Genomic DNA, 20,556 nt, shown 5'->3' on the forward strand with positions numbered 1-20,556 from the left:
TTTTGAATCTCATTTCCTCTTTGGCCAGCATGGCAAGCTGCAGGTGACCATGCAGAGCTCATCAGCAGAGGTGACCATGATGGAGTCCCAGAATCGCAAAAGAGCTCCAGCATGGACCCAACGGGAGGTACGGGATCCAATCGCTGTATGGGGAGAGGAATCCGTGCTATCAGAACTCCGTTCCAGTTTTCGAAATGCCAAAACCTTTGTCAAAATCTCCCAGGGCATGAAGGACAGAGGCCATAACAGGGACCCGAAGCAGTGCCGCGTGAAACTGAAGGAGCTGACGCAAGCCTACCAGAAAACCAGAGAGGCAAACGACCGCTCCGGGTCAGAGCCCCAAACATGCCGCTTGTATGATGAGCTGCATGCCATTTTAGGGGGTTCAGCCACCACTACCCCAGCCGTGTTGTTTGACTCCTTCAATGGAGATGGAGGCAATACGGAAGCAGGTTTTGGGGACGAAGGAGAAGATGATGATGATGATGATGAGGTTGTAGATAGTTCACAGCAAGCAAGCGGAGAAACCGGTTTTCCCGACAGCCAGGAACTGTTTCTCACCCTGGACCTCGAGCCAGTACCCCCCGAACCCACCCAAGGCTGCCTCCTGGACCCAGCAGACGGAGAAGGGACCTCCGGTGAGTGTACCTTTTAAAATACTATACATGGTTTAAAAGCAAGCATGTGAAAGGATTACTTTGCCCTGGCATTCACAGCTCTCCTGGATGTACTCCCAAAGCCTTTGCAAAAGGTTTCTGGGGAGGGCAGCCTTATTGCGTCCTTCATGGTAGGACACTTTACCACTCCAGGCCAGTAACACGTACTCGGGAATCATTGTACAACAAAGCATTGCAGTGTATGTTTGCTGGCGTTCAAACAACATCCGTTCTTTATCTCTCTGTGTTATCCTCAGGAGAGTGAGATATAATTCATGGTCACCTGGTTGAAATAGAGTGCTTTTCTTCAGGGGACACTCAGAGGAGCCCATTCCTGCTGGGCTCTTTGACTGTGGCTAAACAGAAATGTTCCCCGCTGTTAGCCACAGGGAGGGGGGGAAGGTTGAGGGGGTAGCCAAGCGGTGGGGGGAGGCAAAATGCGACCTTGTAACGAAAGCACGTGCTATGTATGTAATGTTAACAGCAAGGTTTACCCTGAAAGAGTGTAGCCACTGTTTTATAAAATGTGTCTTTTTAAATACTGCTGTCCCTTTTTTTTCCTCCACCAGCTGCATGTGTTTCAATGATCACAGGATCTTCTCCTTCCCAGAGGCTAGTGAAGCTTAGAAAGAAAAAAAAACGCACTTGCGATGAAATGTTCTCCGAGCTCATGCTGTCCTCCCACACTGACAGAGCACAGACGAATGCGTGGAGGCAAATAATGTCAGAGTGCAGGAAAGCACAAAAATGACCGGAAGGAGAGGTGGCGGGCTGAAGAGAGTAAGTGGCGGGCTGAAGACAGGGCTGAAGCTCAAATGTGGCAGCAGCGTGATGAGAGGAGGCAGGATTCAATGCTGAGGCTGCTGGAGGACAAACCAGTATGCTCCAGTGTATGGTTGAGCTGCAGCAAAGGCACCTGGAGCACAGACTGTCACTACAGCCCCTGTGTAACCAACCGCCCTCCTCCCCAAGTTCCATAGCCTCCACACCCAGACGCCCAAGAACGCGGTGCGGGGGCCACCGGCCAACCAGCCACTCCGCCACAGAGGATTGCCCAAAAAAAGAAGGCTGGTATTCAATAAATTTTAAAGTTGTAAACTTTTAAAGTGCTGTGTGGCATTTTCCTTCCCTCCACCACCACCCCTCCTGGGATACCTTGGTAGTCACCCCCCTATTTGTGTGATGAATGAATAAAGAATGCATGAACGTGAAGCAACAATGACTTTATTGCCTCTGCAAGCGGTGATCGAAGGGAGGAGGGGAGGGTGGTTAGCTTACAGGGAAGTAGAGTGAACCAAGGGGCGGGGGGTTTCATCAAGGAGAAACAAACAGAACTTTCACACCGTAGCCTGGCCAGTCATGAAACTGGTTTTCAAAGCTTCTCTGATGTGTACCGCGCCCTCCTGTGCTCTTCTAACCGCCCTCGTGTCTGGCTGCGCGTAACCAGCAGCCAGGCGATTTGCCTCAACCTCCCACCCCGCCATAAACGTCTCCCCCTTACTCTCACAGAAATTGTGGAGCACACAGCAAGCAGTAATAACAGTGGGAATACTGGTTTTGCTGAGGTCTAAACGAGTCAGTAAACTGCACCAGCGCGCCTTTAAACGTCCAAATGCACATTCTACCACCATTCTGCACTTGCTCAGCCTGTAGTTGAACAGCTCCTGACTACTGTCCAGGCTGCCTGTGTACGGCTTCATGAGCCATGGCATTAAGGGGTAGGCTGGGTCCCCAAGGATATATATAGGCATTTCAACATCCCCAACAGTTATTTTCTGGTCTGGGAATAAAGTCACTTCCTGCAGCTTTTGAAACAGACCAGAGTTCCTGAAGATGCGAGCGTCATGTATCTTTCCCGGCCATCCCACGCTGATGTTGATGAAACGTGCCTTGTGATCCACCAGAGCTTGCAGCACTATTGAAAAGTACCCCTTGCGGTTTATGTACTCAGTGGCTTGGTGCACCGGTGCCAAGATAGGGATATGGGTTCCGTCTATGGCCCCACCACAGTTAGGGAATCCCATTGCAGCAAAGCCATCCACTATGACCTGCACATTTCCCAGGGTCACTACCCTTGATATAAGCAGATCTTTGATTGCGTGGGCTACTTGCATCACAGCAGCCCCAACAGTAGATTTGCCCACTCCAAATTGATTCCCAACTGACCGGTAGCTGTCTGGTATTGCAAGCTTCCACAGGGCTATCGCCACTCGCTTCTCAACTGTGAGGGCTGCTCTCATCTTGGTATTCATGCGCCTCAGGGCAGGGGAAAGCAAGTCACAAAGTTCCATGAAAGTGCCCTTACGCATGCGAAAGTTTCGCAGCCACTGGGAATCATTCCAGACCTGCAACACTATGCGGTCCCACCAGTCTGTGCTTGTTTCCCGAGCCCAGAATCGGCGTTCCACAGCATGAACCTGCCCTATTAGCACCATGATCCATGCATTGGCAGGGCCCATGCTTTCAGAGAAATCTGTGTCCATGTCCTGATCACTCACGTGACCGCGCTGACATCCCCTCCTCGCCCGGTATCGCTTTGCCAGGTTCTGGTGCTGCGTATACTGCTGGATAATGCGTGTGGTGTTTAATGTGCTCCTAATTGCCAAAGTGAGCTGAGCGGCCTCCATGCTTGCCTTGGTATGGCGTCCGCACAGGTAACTCAGGAAAAAAGGCGCGAAACGATTGCCTGCCCTTGCTTTCACAGAGGGAGGGAGGGAAGGGGGGCCTGACGATATGTACCCAGAACCACCCGCGACAATGTTTAAGCCCCATCAGCCATTGGGATCTCAACCCAGAATTCCAATGGGCAGCGGAGACTGCGGGAACTGTGGGATAGCTATCCACAGTGCAACGCTCCGGAAGTCGACTCTAGCCTCGGTACTGTGGAAGCGCTCCGCCGAGTTAATGCACTTAGAGCATTTTCTGTGGGGACACACACACTCGAATATATAAAACCGATTTCTAAAAAACCAACTTCTATAAATTCGACCTTATTCCGTAGTGTAGACATACCCTAAGGCAAACCAAACCAGCCAAACAGAGCAGACTTTGGTCTCACCCCACTGGCTAACTACAAGTCACACAAGCAATTCCCTCAGACACTCCAGTTTCCCAGTATCTCCACCAGTGCCATTCGTTATGGGGACAAATGGTTATGAAAACCAATACTCCAGTAAAAGAAAAAAGGTTCTCTCAATCCCCAAGGATCAAGCCCCAGACCCAGGTCAATATACAAATCAGATCTTACCCACAAATCACGCTGTTGCCAGTTCTTTAGAATCTAAAATCTAAAGGTTTATTCATACAAGGAAAGAAATATAGATGAGAGCTAGAACTGGTTAAATGGAATCAATTCCATACAGTAATGGCAAAGTTCTTGGTTCAGGCTTGCAGCAGTGATGGAATAAACTGCAGGTTCAAATCAAGTCTGTGGAGTACCTCCACAGCTGGGATGAGTCATCAGTCCTTCGTTCACAGCTTCAGTGTAGCAAAGTTGCTCCAGAGGTAAGAAGCAGGACTGAAAACAAGATGGAGAAGCTGCAGCAGCTTTTCATATTCTCTTGCCATGTGGTCTTTCTTTCTTTCTTTGTCCCAAAGACAAGCTGTCCATCACATGGCCTGGAAAAACCTCAGAGGTCTCTCCATAGGCATGTCCCTGCACACCTTGCTGAGTCATAAGGTGAGCCTGCCTTCTCTCAGTGGGTCAATTGTATAGCTGATGGTCCTTAACGGGCCATCAAGCAGGCTAGGCAGAGCTGACACCAACTTGTCTGGAGTGTTCCCCAGAAGCATAGCACAGGTTTGAAATACAGACAGTATAGAGCCAACGTTCATAACTTTAACTATAAAAATGATACACATATAGACAGCATAATCATAACCAGCAAACCATAACCTTGTCTTAGACACCTCATTTGACCCCCTTTATACAAGATTTGGTGCCACTACAGGACTTTGGTTGCAACAAGGATCTATACGGTCCCAGCTTATGTCAAGAACGTCACACCGCCCCATACAGAACAGGACGCAGCACACACAGAAAATGACAGAGATGGGCACTATGACCCAGGAGGCAGAGTCCCAAAGCAGCCACCTTCAGCTGGAAAGAGGGGCCAAGCGAGCTGGTGCAGCATGGGAAGGACAGAGCCCCCCCTCCCCCTGGACAGATTGAGCAGAGCAAGCCCAGCTCAGCACTCACAGAAATCAATTGTGGTGGAGGCAGTGGGGCGGCAATGCTCCCCCAAAGTATGCCCATGGTTGGCATGGGTTGACAGCCTGATACTCCCCCTCCACTCAGAGTAAACTGACTTTTGGCATCCGGTCAGCAATGCTGACCAGACACTGCCAGGCTGCCTTTTTGACTGGACTTTCCAGTTGAAAACTGGGCACCTGGCAACCCTAACCTAATCAGATACCATTTTTAAGGTATTTCAAAAGTTCTCTCTACAAGTAGATAATTTACAACAGCTTTTATAAACAAAGGTTTCATCTTGATTGCTTTGCTTCCGTGTAAGACAATTGGTTTAAACTTTTTTCACTCAAGATGTCCCACAGTAATTGCTAGATTAGGTCTGCTAGTACAGATAACACAGGAATTTAAAGTGACGCCACCTGGTATAACCACATTTACATTAGGGTATTAGCCATAATTTTACATACAGTAACTTTCCAACTTTTATTTTGTCTGCCTATGAAATTTTAAACTGCATCTGTCTTGGTCTTTTGGTGGGGAATAGCTCAGGACTTTGTTAATTTTGCTTTGCTAAGGGGGAGCATTTAAATTAATTTTGCCAATCTCCTCACTGTCAAAAAGACAGAAGAGAATTCAAAGGGCCAGAAACAATTGTGGTGTCCTGTACTCTTATAGTCCAGTTGCAGTCATTTCAAACCCATAAACAGATATATTTTTTACTTTCTTGCTCTGAACATGATACCTCTACAAACGCAACCCAGAATGGTCAAACTGCATAGCAAATATCGAATCTACTGTCCTGTCTTGCTTAGGTCTGTCTTTTGGTACTACTGTGTCCCAGATTTCTCATTTATACTTGGAACATGTGCATGTTGGATTACTTTCTCCATAGATATCAGCTTGCAGTTTTTCTGGTATGTATAAAGAAAAGGAGTACTTGTGGCACCTTAGTCTCTAAGGTGCCACAAGTCCTCCTTTTCTTTTTGCGAATACAGACTAACACGGCTGCTACTCTGAAATCTGGTATGTATAGCACACATAACTCACCTTTAATATTCCTCCAAGAATATCCATTTTTCATTCTGTACTAGTGCTCTAGTTTCATTTCTTCCCAATCTCAAGTCTCACATGTATGCGCTAGACACTGTAATGGTGAAAATCAAGGCTTGCCTCAAGACGGTATTGAATTAGCATACTAATAAGGCTCCCCCTGCTGACCCCTCCACTCCAGCAACTTCTCAGCAGTAACAAGTTACCCAACTTTATTTCGCCAAAAGTAGAATTAAGAAAGGTAAAGATATTTGTTAAGTCTGAGAACTGAATTAGTGTATTAGAGTTTAAGGCCGGAAGGGACTATTGGATCATCTAGTCCAGTGGTTTTCAGACATTTTTCCTGGGGACCCAACTGAAGAAAATTGTTGCTGCCTGCGACCCAATGGAGCTGGGGATGAGGGGTTTGGGGTGTGGGAGGGGCTCAGGGCTGGGGCAGAGGGTTGCGGTGTGGGGGTGAGGGCTGAGGGATGGGGCTGAGAATGAGTGGGGGTGCAGGTGGGGGCTCTGGGTTTGGGGGGGCTCAGGGCTGGGGCAGGGGATTGTGGTGCTGGGTTACCTCCGGTGGCTCCTGGTCAGTGGTGTAGCCGGAGTGCAGAAGCAGGCTTCCCGTCTGTCCTGGCACTGTGGACCACGCTGTGCCTGAAGTGGCCAGCAGCAGGTCCGGCTGCTAGGCAGAGGCATGCAAGCGGCTCCATGCGGCTCTCGTCCACAGACACCCTCCCCCCAGTTCCCCTTGGCCGGTAACCGGCCAATCGGCGTGCAGAGCCAGTGCTTGGGCAGCGCGCAGAGCCCCATGGCCCCCCTGCCTAGAAGCCAGACCCGTTGCTGGCTGCTTCTGGGACGCAGCACGGTGTCGGAACAGGTAGGCACTAGCCTGCCTTAGCTGGGCAGCACCGCCGACGGGGCTTTCAACATGCCTTACATGCCGCGACCCAGTACTGAGTCATGACTCGAACTTTGAAAAACGCTGATCTAGTCTGACCTGCTGTATATCTCAGGCCATTAAATTACACCCAGTTACCCCTGTATTGAGCTCAATACTTGGGTCTCTGACTAAAGCATACCTTAAAGGCATCCAGTCTAGATTTGGAGACGGAGACTGAGAATCCACCTCTTCCCCTTGGCAATTTGTTTCAATGGTTAAATCACCTTCACTGTTAAAATTTTTTGCCTAATTCCTAATTTGAATTTGTCTGGCTTCAGCTTTCAGCTATCAGTTCTTGTTATGTCTTTTGCTGCTGAACTGAAGAGCTCTTTATTGTGTGTAACTACGTCATAGGAAGAAAATACAGATACTAATCAACTTACTTCTCAGTCTTCTTTCTGATAAATTCAACAGATTAAACTCTTTCAGTCTCTCACTGCAAGGCATTTTCTCTAGCCCTCAAGTCATTTTTTGTGGCCCTTTTCTGCACCCCCTCCAATTTTTTGACATCTTTTTCAAAATATTGACACAAGAATGTGTCATATTCCAGTATTTTTTCCCACCAATGCCATGCACAAAGATTAAAAAAAAATCACCACCTTTCCACTCTTATTCTGTGTATATAACCAAGGATTCCATCAGCACTTTTTGCCACAGCATTGCATTGGGAACTCATGGTATGATGTGGGTTCTTGTATGGTAGATACATACGTACGTACCTTCAATAAAGGCTTTTGGCTAATCACAACAAACCTGTAATACCGACTTGACAACTGGCCTCAAACAAAGAAAAGAAAATGGCCTTGATATGAAAAACAAAGTTCTAAAGCATTATGTGTGGCCTGAGAAGGATAGAATTCTACACACACAAAAATTACTTGTTAAAACGCTTTGAAGTATGAAAAGAATTCCTAGTTACCTTCAAGAGTAGTTGCAGATTAGGAAGTCTAAAAATGCAAAGACACCTGCTTAAAAAGAGCACACAAGAGTAATCCCATGAACAGAATATACTTTCACTTTGTGTAAAATTGCAACATACTGTACAGTATTATTAATTGCCTTCAATAAAAGTATCAGCTAAATGATTGGGTAACAATAATAATAAAAATAATAAATAATAATAATAATAGCGTGTTGCTCAGTTAGAATATCGGTATGGTTTTGTTCCATGTTGAATATCTTTAAAGACTACAAAATTTAGTTACGGTAAAAGAGACATTTGTCAATTGAATAAAAAAGCCAGCTGTTTAAAACATAACGGTCGATTTCATCCATTCTCTGCAATTCCGCTTGTAAGAATTAACCACTTATATGAATCAAATATCTGGGACGGATGTGATTCTTATAAAAGGAGTGCAGTGTATTAAGTAACATGTTTTAAAAGCCCCAAGATGAGGAGTTGGGAACATCGATCTTAAGAGGTTCTGTGGTATAGCTGATAAGAACTCCTCTTCTCTCCCCTGCCCACAACAGTAATGGCAGCACTGCAATCCCTTGACAGATCTCTAGCTAGATGAGCCTTGTCTCTACATTACAAGCCTGATTTGCTTTTTTTTTTTTTTAATTCTCATAGTTGATAACAATGGTTGGAGCAGTGAAGCATTAGTGCAGCCAGGCAACTATCGTTTTAATCACCTTGCCATCCAGACCTGTTAAGAGCAACGTTAGACTACACTGTGGTTAACATGCCAGCAGACAGCCCACATTAATGCTCCTGTACACTATTCACCCCCATCCCCAAGCCCTCCTTTGTGGCTGGGAGCTTTTATGCCAAGGTTCCCACACCACTTCCCCACTCATGCTCCTAAAGATTCTACGACAGGCTCTCTTACCTCAATACCCCCACTCCTTCCTCCTTGAAGCCAGTTTATTACAAAAACATAGTGCAAATAATCTGTAACAAAAGTTCAAAACATAGGCCATTTATCACACCTAGAGCATACAGTCTTTAAAATCCCACATTTAGTCCACTGACACTGTAGATATCACACTCCACATCTTCCACCACACCCAAGCTCTTCAGTCCTCTCCTGTCCTTTTGCCCAGACAGCCACCCCAGTCCTTCCAGCCAAAGTGCAACCCTGCTCTTCCCAGCAGAACCACCAGCACCCATCTCTGCCAGGGACTTATTTTCACCAGGGGATCATCCGTCACTTCCCGTTACATTAATCTTACATCTTGTACAGGCCAGCAGGCAGGCTCCGCCACTGTTCCCCTAGCCCGCTAGCCTCCAAATCTCCAGCACAGGAAGGTCAGCAAGCTAGCCCCTCTGCTGGTCTCCTGCCTTCAACCTCTCCACAAGAACCTCCTGCCTCTCCCCCCTTCTGTTTGATCTTTTATAGTCCCAAGTGCTGTCCTAATTGGCCAGACTGTGAACATCAGGATGGTGGGCCCCCCTAATTTAAAAGGGGCCAGCCACCCTGTGACAAATCCCCATTGTTGCTACCACCGATAGAGCAGCACCAGCAGGAGCACAAGCGGGAAATTAAGAAATGTCTAGTACAGCTATATAATCACAGTGACTATTAATGGTTATACTAGGATAGCACAAAGGTATCCAGAACAGCATCGATATTACTAAAGCACATTACTTGTACTATTTTCTATTTGTCCTATGCAATATCTTATGATGGCAAATTAGTCACAGACTACCTGATACCATACTTTACTGTGTGGGAAAACGGAGATACATCTGGAAGGAGCAACACTGACTTCAGTGGGGCTGTGAGGGCGCAGTGGCAGGCTCACATGCAATGCACTGCAGGACTGGGGCCAGCTATAACTGGTGTTGAAGAGTACAGTTTTGCAATTCAATGCAAGAGATTTCCTTTTATATACACATTATGCTTTCCAGTGAATGTTCATAGAGTGGCTTCTTATTTTTATCTTCTAAAGACTCAGACTAAGAATAAAAGCAGCTCTAAGTGTATGTCTACACTGCAATTAAATACAGATGGCTGGCTCCTGTCAGCTGACTCAGGCTCAGGCTCCAGGGCTGTTTAACTGCAAAACAGATGTTCAGGCTCAAACCGAAGCCCAGGTTCTGGAACCCTGGGAAGGGGGAAGGTTCCAGAGCCCAGGCTCCAACCCAAGCCCGAACATCTACACTGCAATTAAACTGCCCTGGAGCCTGAGCCCAACTCAACTGACATGGGCCAACCAATGGCGTTTAACTGTAGCGTAGACATTCACTATTCCAGCCTAACTGATCCTCTAGGGTCAGTGCGTAGTTCCAGTGCAAACGAAACACGCAACCAACATGAATAATAATTTAAATTCTGTCCAGCTCTAGAAACAGATTAATTTTATTGGTGGCAGTGTGGATCAGCAGTAGGGTATTCTGCCATTTGATGCACAGATGACTGACTATCTGGCTGGAAGCTAGTATTAGGAGAAACGTGACAAATAAAATGATAGTTTTGAGAAATAATAGCTATAAGGCACAGCATGCATCCTACACTTTTCTCCTTAATGGAAGAAAAGTCAAAGCCCCACAACCTGGAAAAATATATAGAATAGTTCAAAAATTTAAAGTCAGCAATCACCTCCTATATGTAATTTATATTTTGTTGGTAAGGTACATATACACCCAGAGTGTGTATAAACTGCCAATTTTCTTCATTTTACTGGTTCACAGATAGGCATTAGAAAGAGTTTCAAAGTCGTGAATTACAATTTTATCAGAAGTGTCTAAAAATGGTTAAAAAGCCAACATGTTCCCCAAAACAATGTTGAAGACAGTTTTCTTTTAAAGAGGTCTTTAACTCTACAACCCACGTGCAACTTGAACTGCACATCATTTAAAAAAATTCAAAGTGAAGCCATCTAGGATTAAAACTAAAAGCCAAACGGAGATTGTCATTTGTGTAAATATTGGCAATACTTTAAAGTGGTGATCCTGTCACAGATATTTGAAAATGGATTGAGAAGCACCAAAAAAGCAAAATCTGTAGTTTAAAATAGATTTTTGTTTTGTGAAATAAAGTGTCATCGTTGTCTCAAAAATTTTAACTCATCCTTTTCATACCTGAATCATTGCTGTTATATCCAGAGTGGTCCACACACTCATTGATCCAAATATCCCTAATAAAAAAAGACAACTTTCCGCTGCCAGTCGTTCTGCATTAGGTTCTACATTAGCTTCTGCTAATGTAGAAACCGAAGTTAACTGGGCCTATAGCTCTGCCAATTACAGTGCACGGCAAACTTAATCAAACTGCAAGAATTCATAACACAAGTCTGGTCTACACTGCACAGTGAGGTTGACATAAGCTGCCTTTTATCAACCTAGCAATGAGAGTGTCTTCACTTAAATTTGGCGCCCGCCAATGTAAGTGTCTCCATATATTTGAAGTGATATGGGATGGTCCAGGACTGGACTCTATGGAGCCTGCATATGAGGTGGATTCAAGGATGCTGCACTTGGAGCAGAGGCAAAGGAGTAGTCAAAATCAGGTCGTACTCCACTGCGCATCCCATGCTTGGCTCTTTTTAATGTCCTGTCTCAGCCAGCTGCTTCTTATAGGTTTTTTCCCCAATACCAGTAAAGGAGAACAGTGCTGAGAGACTCTCACAGTGGAAGGAGCCCTCTGCACCAACATGGAGGTACTGGGTGCTGAGTTAGACAAGCTTGGCTCCAATGAGGGACGGCGTGCTGCCTCTATCAGGAGGGACTTGAACCTGACCTCCCTGTCCTTCATATGGGGCTTGAAGTCCCAACAGATCGGGCAGCAGTCCCTGATCTGAGTCTGTCCCAGGCACTTTAGACAACTGGAGTGCGGGTCACTCACAGCCGTAGGCTTGCTGCAGGAGGCACAGGGCTTGAAACCCAGGACCGAAGAATCTCCTGGCACTGGGAGCAGACGAAACTCCTATAACAGAGCAAGAAGTGCCAACCAACTACATACAACTAATCTACAACAGCCCAAGTTAAGAAAAATAAAGTACTGGGTATACAGAAACAAGGGAAAAGAACTAAGATCCCTGAATAGGAGTATGCCAAAGCAAGAGGAGCTGTTCCAGTGACAGTCACAGGCAGCAAGAAGGAACTGAGAGGGTGCAGAGCTGGCTGGGGCCCTTATACCAGTGCATGAATGTGCACGAGCGCATATGAGCAGACTGAAGGTATGCTGGCATTGCTTACTCACAAGATTGGATTTCAGTCAAAAAAAACCACAACCCAAACCCAAAGGTTATAGCTGCCTGATGTATCCTGCATAATATCTGTGAAGCAAACAGGGAAAAGTTGTCACCAGGGTGGAGGTTGAAGAGGAGCATCTGTCTGCTGAGTTTGAGCAGCCAGACACAAGGGCTATTAGAGGAGCTCAGCATGGACCTATGCAGCTCAGGGAGGCTCTGAAACAGTAGTTTAACAGTGAGCCACAGTAAATGCATTGTGTACTGTACTCTACCTGACCCTGCTGTCTTGGGACCTGTTAGGAATTGTGTGGTGCTTGGTGTATATCTATGAATATAGCACTGTCAATGAACCCATTAGTTTTGTGGTGCTTCTTGTACATTTGATTATTACACTTTTTTTCCCCACTGATCCTATTTAGTTGTGTCACTGTACAACAAGAATTGAGTGGGTACGTTCAGCATTACTAGGTATTCTGCAGCAAATGCTGGGAATTATTAAATATGAATTATTTTCCAAAACAGAAATTTACTGAGTAACAAAATCTTTGCAGAAAAAATTCCATGCATGTCAAAAGCAAATACATCAAAAACTTAATAAATTTATGGCAGAGAGCGTATGAAAGGGAAAGAACATTCATGTCTATTTTAGCTACACATACAGCAACTGTGGCTCTCACATATCAGTGTACTTGACACTATGGCTGTCCTTAATGTCCTCCCGGGTGGACTGGTAGGGGTAGGGATGCAGTCCCAGATGCCAGGTGGAATAGTTGGGGGAGGGGGGAAGGGAGGTGGAGGGAGATGTTATAATGGCATTTTCCATTAACTGCAAAGGGAGGTGAGCTTTTGACTGTTGAACCTCAAGAGTCTGCAGCATCTGTGTTTGCTGCCAAAAGCCATTATGTTCTGGTGCATCTCCCTCTCCTTTTTCTGCTGGGACTCCTGAGCCTGTCTGTGCTTTCATACAATTCAAACTTCTCCGTATAGTTTGTAATATTCACCCTCCAGGCCCTCTGCTCATGGTGTGACACAGCACTTGCTTGCAGGATCTTGCTAAACATGAGGATCTTCCTTATTTGGCTCAAATCTATGAAGGGGGAACTCTCAAGGCTGTAATGGCAGCAGTTACAGATAAAATATATAATGGTATCATTATCAGTATAAAGAAAAGGAGTACTTGTGGCACCTTACAGACTAACAAATTTATTTGAGCATAAGCTCACGAAAGCTTATGCTCAAATAAATTTGTTAGTCTTTACGGTGCCACAAGTCCTCCTCTTCTTTTTGCAAATACAGACTAACACGGCTGCTACTCTGAAACCTAACATTATCAGTATAGTCACATAGAAAGGAAAAGTTAAGATTCAGACATAGGCGATGGGTATTGAAAGCCAAAGCAGGCTAAGCCTCCCCTGAGCCAAGCCATGGCCCTGCCCACTCTCCCTCCCCCCCTACCCTTAAACCACCAGGGGTGCTCAGCTCCAGCCGGTGGCCTGTAGCTCCGGCCTGCCAGCAGCCAAGGGTGGCCTGGGGTGGCAACCTGGCGCTTGGGAGGTGGGAGGGCTTACTGACACTTCTGCTTCACAGTGCTGGTGCACGGTTCCTCTCACAGCACCAGGGAAATGAAGAGGGAATTCCTTGGCAACATGAAATTATGAGCATAGGGCGGTGGCACTGAATACTCGCACTGTTTTCCACAGGTAGTGGTGATTTTAACAGATATTTCACTCTTGAGAATGACAAAGGCATGGAGAGCACAGCAGCTGCTGCCATCCTAAAGCCATCTAGGTCTGTATGCCTCTACCCTTTTACTGCAATGGCTCCTGCTGAAGTCACCACTGACGGGCGTGGGAAAGTGTCGTATCACAGAGGAAGGAATAAGGCTCTTGCCATCCCTAGGAACCTTCTGGAGAGGACTGCGGAGTATCTCTGTGAATGTTTAATCAAGATCATTCAGAAGGATTCAAGTGACATCCCGCATACATAAACAACTTGCTTCACATGCCTCTCTCTCTCTCTCACACACCCCCTCCCCAACTCTACAGGGGTAGAATAAATAAAATAATAAATCTACCTCTCTGTTATGCAACTACCTCTTCTACTTCAAGTAAATTTATGAAAAGTCAATAGCTGTGCCCTCTTAAATTGGGGGTGCTATTAGTACACCACTGTAAAGGGAAATACATTTACATACTTACCCTTAGTTCCTTCCCCTGCTTCAGGCTCATCCATGATCGACTGCCAGGACTGACTGGACTATGATGGAGTCTCAAACAGGTCCTAGCTCGTGACATAGATGGACACCTCAGTTGCATGTCCTCCATCCTCCTTTTCCTTGTTCTCGCTGTTCATGGGCCTGTGACTCTGGCTCCTCAGAGGTATCAACAGTGGAATGTGGGGGGGGAAAGGGGGTTGTCTCGTCTCTGCCAAGTATTGCGTGAAGCTCGTTTTAAAAGCAGTAGGTCTGCAGCTCAGCACCAGATTGACTGTTGACCTCCCTAGCCTTCTGATATACCCGACACTGTTCCTTTGCTTTCATGCAGCACTGCTACAGATTCCAGTCACACGCCTTCTCTTGCATTCCGCATGCAATCGGCTTACAGATGTCCACATTTCTACAGCTGGTTCATAGCTGTGCCTGCATAGCCTCTTCTCTCCACAGGCCTGGGAGATCCAATATCTCCTGTCTACTCCAGGCCAGAGCGTGTCTGGAGAGTGGAATCAGCATAGTCAGCTGGGCAGACTATAATTTTAGAGGCACAAATACAGTCGGGGGCCAGACTGATTCAGAAGACTTGGGTTCTATTCCCAACCCTACCACTGACCTACTCTATGACACTGAGAAATTCAGTTCACCCTGTGGTGGTTGTATCCTCTCCCACCTTTGTCTATCTAGATTGTCAACAGGGCAGAAACGGTCTCTTACTATGTATTTGTACAGCGCCTGGTTGAGGTCTCTAGGCACTGCTATAAAATTTTTGAAAAAAAAGTCAATCAATTGCTGAATTTGGTTTAGCTAAACAATTAGCAGCATACAGAATTGTGTTCATGTAAAGTTCCCATTTCTATTTTTAGAAGTATGTTCTAGTTAAGCCTGTACATTTTACGTACACCTTTACATCCCTTCAAAGCAGCCTTTTCTTAAAGACATGCAACATGAAACAAGTCAGATCCCTCTCAATACTGCAAAAACATTCGACAATCTGTTTTTCTCATTTGATCTCATTATCTATATTACAAAGAAAGGCTACTGCACAGAAACAATCTGTGAGTAATTGAATCCAACTGTAAATTATACTAATATTTTGAAGCCAAGGACAGAAGACCAAGAAAATCCATTTGTGATGCTGGCAGCAGATTCATGTTTTGCTTACCCTATTAATAAAGCCAAACATTCAGAAACACAATAAGTTAATAGTATAGCAGTTAGCAACACACCATTCAATTTGACCAAATTTCAAGCAAATAAATTAGCTATTTGAGGACTTTAAAGCATTAAGGAAAAAAAGCAGAAAAATAATGTGTTTCTAGAACTATAAAAGGTGTATATAATCATGACTGGGGAATAAGGAAGTGTTATTTATCCCTTCTCATAACACAAAAACTAGGGGTCAAATAAAATGAACAGGAAGCAGGTTTAAAACTAACAAAAGGCAGTATTTCTTCACACAATGCACAGTCAACATGTGGAACTCTTTGCCAGAGGATGTTGTGAAGACAAAGACCAAACAGGGTTAAAAAAAGAACTAGATAAATTCATGGAGGATCAGTCCATCAATGGCTATTAACCAGAATGGGCAGGGAAGGTGTCCCTCGCCTTTGTTTGCCAGAAGCTGGGAATGGGTGACAACTTGGATCACTTGATGATTACCTATTCCGTTCATTCCCTCTGAAGCACTTGGCATTGGCCACTGTTGGAAGACAGGATACTGGGCTAGATGGACCTTTGGTCTGACCCAGTATGGCCATTCTTACATTATATTTTATGTTGTTCTTAACGAAGCAAAAAGTGACACTCACTTTGGATACCACTGTTTCACCTCGCCTACAGGCTTACAGCACTACATTATACCTCATCTAAACATACATACGACAAGCATTCTAATGATATACTATATGGGCGTGTAGGGTGGCTATATTAAACTAAAAAAAATATGGCTGTTTTTGGAGAACTGTTGCACACTAATATGACCTAAGAGCCCTTCAATGACAACTGATGGAAGCCCACTATACTGCAACTCTTACCAGGCTTGACACATTCACGACCACTACCACATTGTTGTCACTGTATTTATCTATAAAGCGTGCGATGTGAAGTATCAAATGAAAGCTGGTGACACCAGTCATTATTGTGTAAAGACTTATGTATGTCCGCTGGAAATATGTTGGGGGGGGAGGAGATATGATAAACAAGTTTGTCCTAGACAAAGGAATGTCTATTCACCTGCATCTCTAATGTAAGAATCAATGGGCAGTTCATTTGCATCTGAGGTAAACACCAGTTATCAAGAGGATGATAGAAAGCATAGTGTCAGCACTATGGACACCCCACAGTCTGAACTCCAGTAGGTCATCCTGACTCTTGAGGCAAAGACAATGAACTTTGGGAAATATAAGAACCAAAAGGGCATCTTGTTCCCTTAGTAATGGATAACAAAGAGGTCTGTGCTCTTTGCATTCCATTAACAGTGGATCCTCAACCATGTGGGGTTAGTGACACTAAGTGGCTGTGGGTGAAAAAACTGCTGTAGACAAGGATTGTAACCTGTTCAGTTTTACTAGAAAGTGTGATTATATTTGTTTTATTTGTAACTATTTTCTGTTCCTATTATCTCTGCTTGGTATTACTTTAATCTCAGTTCTTTACTAATGAAATTCTTCTTGTTTTATTATAAATTAATCCCAGGGCTGTTATATTAAAGTGAGGTGTGCATCCTCAACTGAACCAACATGTTGGTGTGTATTCGGTCTCTTTAGAGACAGACTTGGTATTACTGTGGGCATACAGTGACATGGGCTGCATGCTCCAAGGAGATGCTACTGGAGAGCTCGGGAACTGAAGTACACCAAGAGTTACCCTGCAAGGCAAAGTTAGGAATGGCAAAGTTTTGAAGAGTTTGTTGGGCTGGCTAACAGACTGGCCTGTCATGGAGCTGAGACACAATTTAGTAGCAGGAAATCTCTCTCCCCTAAGGCAAAGGGGTATTATGGTGTGTCTCAGTTCTGGCCACACCAAGAAGGCATCACAGCCTATACTGTGAAGGTTTCAGAAAGAAGACCTGGAGATTAACAGTCTTGCCCAAGTAAAACTCAGACACTGCTCTTCGTAGAAAATTTGGATAACAGTGCAGGACAACTTTAACTGCTGATTCTCCTATCACCTCATTCCACAGGAATGAGGTCTCCAACTCACCTTTTCTTGAAGATATTGCAAAGATTATGAATGGTGTTAGCAACAGGTAGAAGGCGGTGTGCTCCCCAGAACTTCATTCATTAACTTTGTTAGCACTAAGCAGAGACCCCATGTTAACACAGTTAGAAAGACACTATCCAGCCCTTTGAGGAATCTTGTGACATTGGCACAACTGAAGCTTTTGCCCTTATCAGTATAACAGTTGCCTCTAGAGAGAAGCATCTTGACTCATGAACTAGGCAAGAGGCAGAGACACTTTAGATATAATAAAAATAGCCCAAAATATATTAAATGGGGGTAGAACAGAGTTTGTCATCTACTGCCTATAGCAAATTTTTTCTTCATATTTCTGGCATTTCAGTGTGGAAACTTTCTTGGACTTCAGCAAAATACTTCACAAGCTTGCCAAAAGTCAGACATTAGTGTCATGAGAGATGAGGTAATTAAAAGTTGTGAAGCGGAACAAGTGTGTTCCTGAGACAGGAGATCTGGAAACACTGGTAGCTTACATGGAGACACCCTTGAGAGATTCAGGAGAGCCATCTGTCCATACTGACTGGCCCCAATTTGGAGTCATCTCAGGGACCATGTCCCATGTGATCTTCCTGATTGCCAGCAGAAATAATGGAATTCCGGGAAATGCAGAGAGATCTCTGCACCAGTCCAACAAGAACACATCTGTTACTGCATTTGCGCTCTAGGACAGGGAAGCTCAACTGAGGACATTTTGCACTGCTGCTTAAGGCAGAGACCTAGAGAAGATCAGCACCATCTTCTGAGGAGCAGTCCACTTCTGACTGCTTCAGAGATCATTCATGCTCATCTTATGGTCCGCAACTCAAATTCCCTTGCCATCAACACTGTTTCTCAGATACAGTCTATTAACCAGCCACTAGTTCAAAGAGGGCTATCGCTTCCTCACAAAGTGGCTTGGAGAGAGTGACCTCTGCTTGCAGAAGTAAAACATTGCCATGAGGTGTCCCAGAACAGGCACAGTGCAGCTATTTTTGTGGAGATAAAAAGGTGCATGTGTTATATTCTAATACTATGTGTTCTTTAAGAGCGCTTAAAAAGCAGTCCAACCTTTTTGCCTGGGGGAAATCTTTGTACACTTTTGCTTTCAGCATTAGTCTAAATAGCAAAGGAGGAGGTGCACAATTTGTTACATTCTAATGTTACATGTTATATTCACATGCACCTGGATGCAAAAGTAGAAAATCACAGATCTAAAATCGTAGCCACATTCATGCTGATTTGGTACAAATTTTTATATTAATTTATGCCATTTTTATATTTAATTTCTACTAGTACTCAACTACCATAGAGTCTATGGGCACTTAACACAGAATTCCACAACAAATTCTCAATTCAAGAGCCATGCAGTAAGAGAAAACCAGAGACACTGATTTTATAACTTGTTAAGCACATCTTGATTCAGAACAGGCAAAGTGATTTCAGGAAGGGGAAATCCTCACTTAAAATGATGGAATCCTCAGATGACATCAATGCCAGTTACAGCAGCCACTGTTATGCAATCTTAGATTTTACAAAGCATTTTGAAAAGTTCCACATCAAAGGTTAACGTCTAGGGTGCAGAACCATGAAATGAGAGGAAAACTGGAATGAGACTGATAACAGGCAAAACAGCAGGAAACAGGTATAAATGGAAAATCTTCAAAGAGAGAGATAGATATACTAGGGATTAGCAATGTATTCCATCTCTCTTTTTTATAATAAATTTGAGAGGGCAGCCTTCTCTAAATTTGCAAAGAAATGTGAATCAAGAGCTACAGTGAACAGGAACAAAGGCAATCAGATATAAAATGTTTTTTATCAAAGGAACTGTACTACTAGATAGCAATGGGGAAATTCTTGTCTGTTTCCTTCAGCAAATTTTCTATGCCAGTTTAGACATTTATTGGTATATTTTTGCTCAGGTCAGACTGGCTAGCTGCTGCTAGTGCACTATTTATACTACAAATGACTCTGTAGCCAAGCTCCACAAGCACACTTTTTGATCTGTGCATTAAAATTCTCTCTCCAAGTGCCACCAATAACTGTTTTTAGATCCCATTTTGCCCAAAACTCAAGAGAATTACCAGGGTAGCTACAAAAATATACTTTACTTAACATTTTTGTTAATCTGAAGACATTCATTTCCATCACTTGATATGCAAGTCAAACAAGCACTTGCTGAGATACAGTATGCATCTGGAAGGATGGTATTATGGTTAAAGCACTGGAGTAGGGTTTGGGGTATATGGGATCAATTCTCAGCTCTGCCACAGACTACCTGAGGGCCTGGTTTACACGACAAATTTAGGTCGACATAAGCCGCGTTAAGTCAATCTAATAATGTGAGTGTCTACGCTACCAAGTCCCTTCCACCGAACTAAGTGGCCTGTGAAGTCGACTTCTGTACTCCACCTCCACAAGAGGCGTGGTGCTTGATTCGACATCCATGGGTCGACATGGGGACAGTGTAGACACTGCGTTGTGTAATTTGAATTAATTCGCCTGCAGGAGGTGTCCTACACTGCTCTGCTGTGACCGCTCTGGAGACTACTTTCAACTCCACAGCACATCAACCAGGTACACAGGAAACAGCTGCTCCCCTGTTAAAGCCCCAGGAACTTTTGAATTTTCGTTTCCTGTTTGATCAGTGTAGAGAGCTCACCAGTACAGCCGATCATGCTGGAGTGCATTTGCTGCCTTGAGTCGCCATGGAGTACCCAGAATAAGGATCTTACTGCTGTGTGGAGAGAAGATTCTGTGCAGGCAGAGCTCCGATCCAGCAGAATAAACCTGACATCTATGCCAAGATCGCATGGAGCATGAGGGAGAAGGGCTAAACCAGGGACACGTAGCAGTGCCGCATGAAAATAAAGGAGCTTCAGCAAGCATACCAGAAGACAAGGGACAGGAACAGTCATTCCGCTTCTGCCCCACAGACATGCTGCTTTTATGAGGAGCTGCATGAGATTCTTGATGGTGATCCCACCACTACCCCAAAATGCTCCGTGGATAGCGCCCAGGAGCCCTGGGCAACCTCGAGCAACAACGAAGAGGACATTGTTGAGGAGGAGGAAAATGTGAGGCAGGAAAGCAGAGAATCCATTCTCCCCGACATCCAAGAACTGTTTTTAACCCTAGAGCCCATTCCTCGACAGAACTAGTT

The 20,556-nt window shown here is 44.8% G+C and overlaps 1 protein-coding gene and 1 long non-coding RNA gene across 4 annotated transcripts in view; both read right to left on the reverse strand.

Annotated features, from left to right (window-relative positions):
• Window positions 1-20,556, reverse strand: part of PELI2 (pellino E3 ubiquitin protein ligase family member 2) — a 230,911-nt gene that overhangs the window by 39,538 nt on the left and 170,817 nt on the right. The gene's annotated exons all lie outside the window — the stretch shown is intronic.
• LOC140913497 (uncharacterized) lies at window positions 5,844-9,805 on the reverse strand. Its single transcript, XR_012159606.1, has 2 exons — window positions 7,746-9,805; window positions 5,844-5,992 (listed from the first exon to the last, which is right to left on the reverse strand). It is a non-coding gene; the product is annotated as an uncharacterized LOC140913497 (long non-coding RNA).

Source organism: Lepidochelys kempii, chromosome 6 (genome assembly GCF_965140285.1).
Source record: "Lepidochelys kempii isolate rLepKem1 chromosome 6, rLepKem1.hap1, whole genome shotgun sequence".
In the NCBI taxonomy this organism is placed as follows: domain Eukaryota; kingdom Metazoa; phylum Chordata; order Testudines; family Cheloniidae; genus Lepidochelys; species Lepidochelys kempii.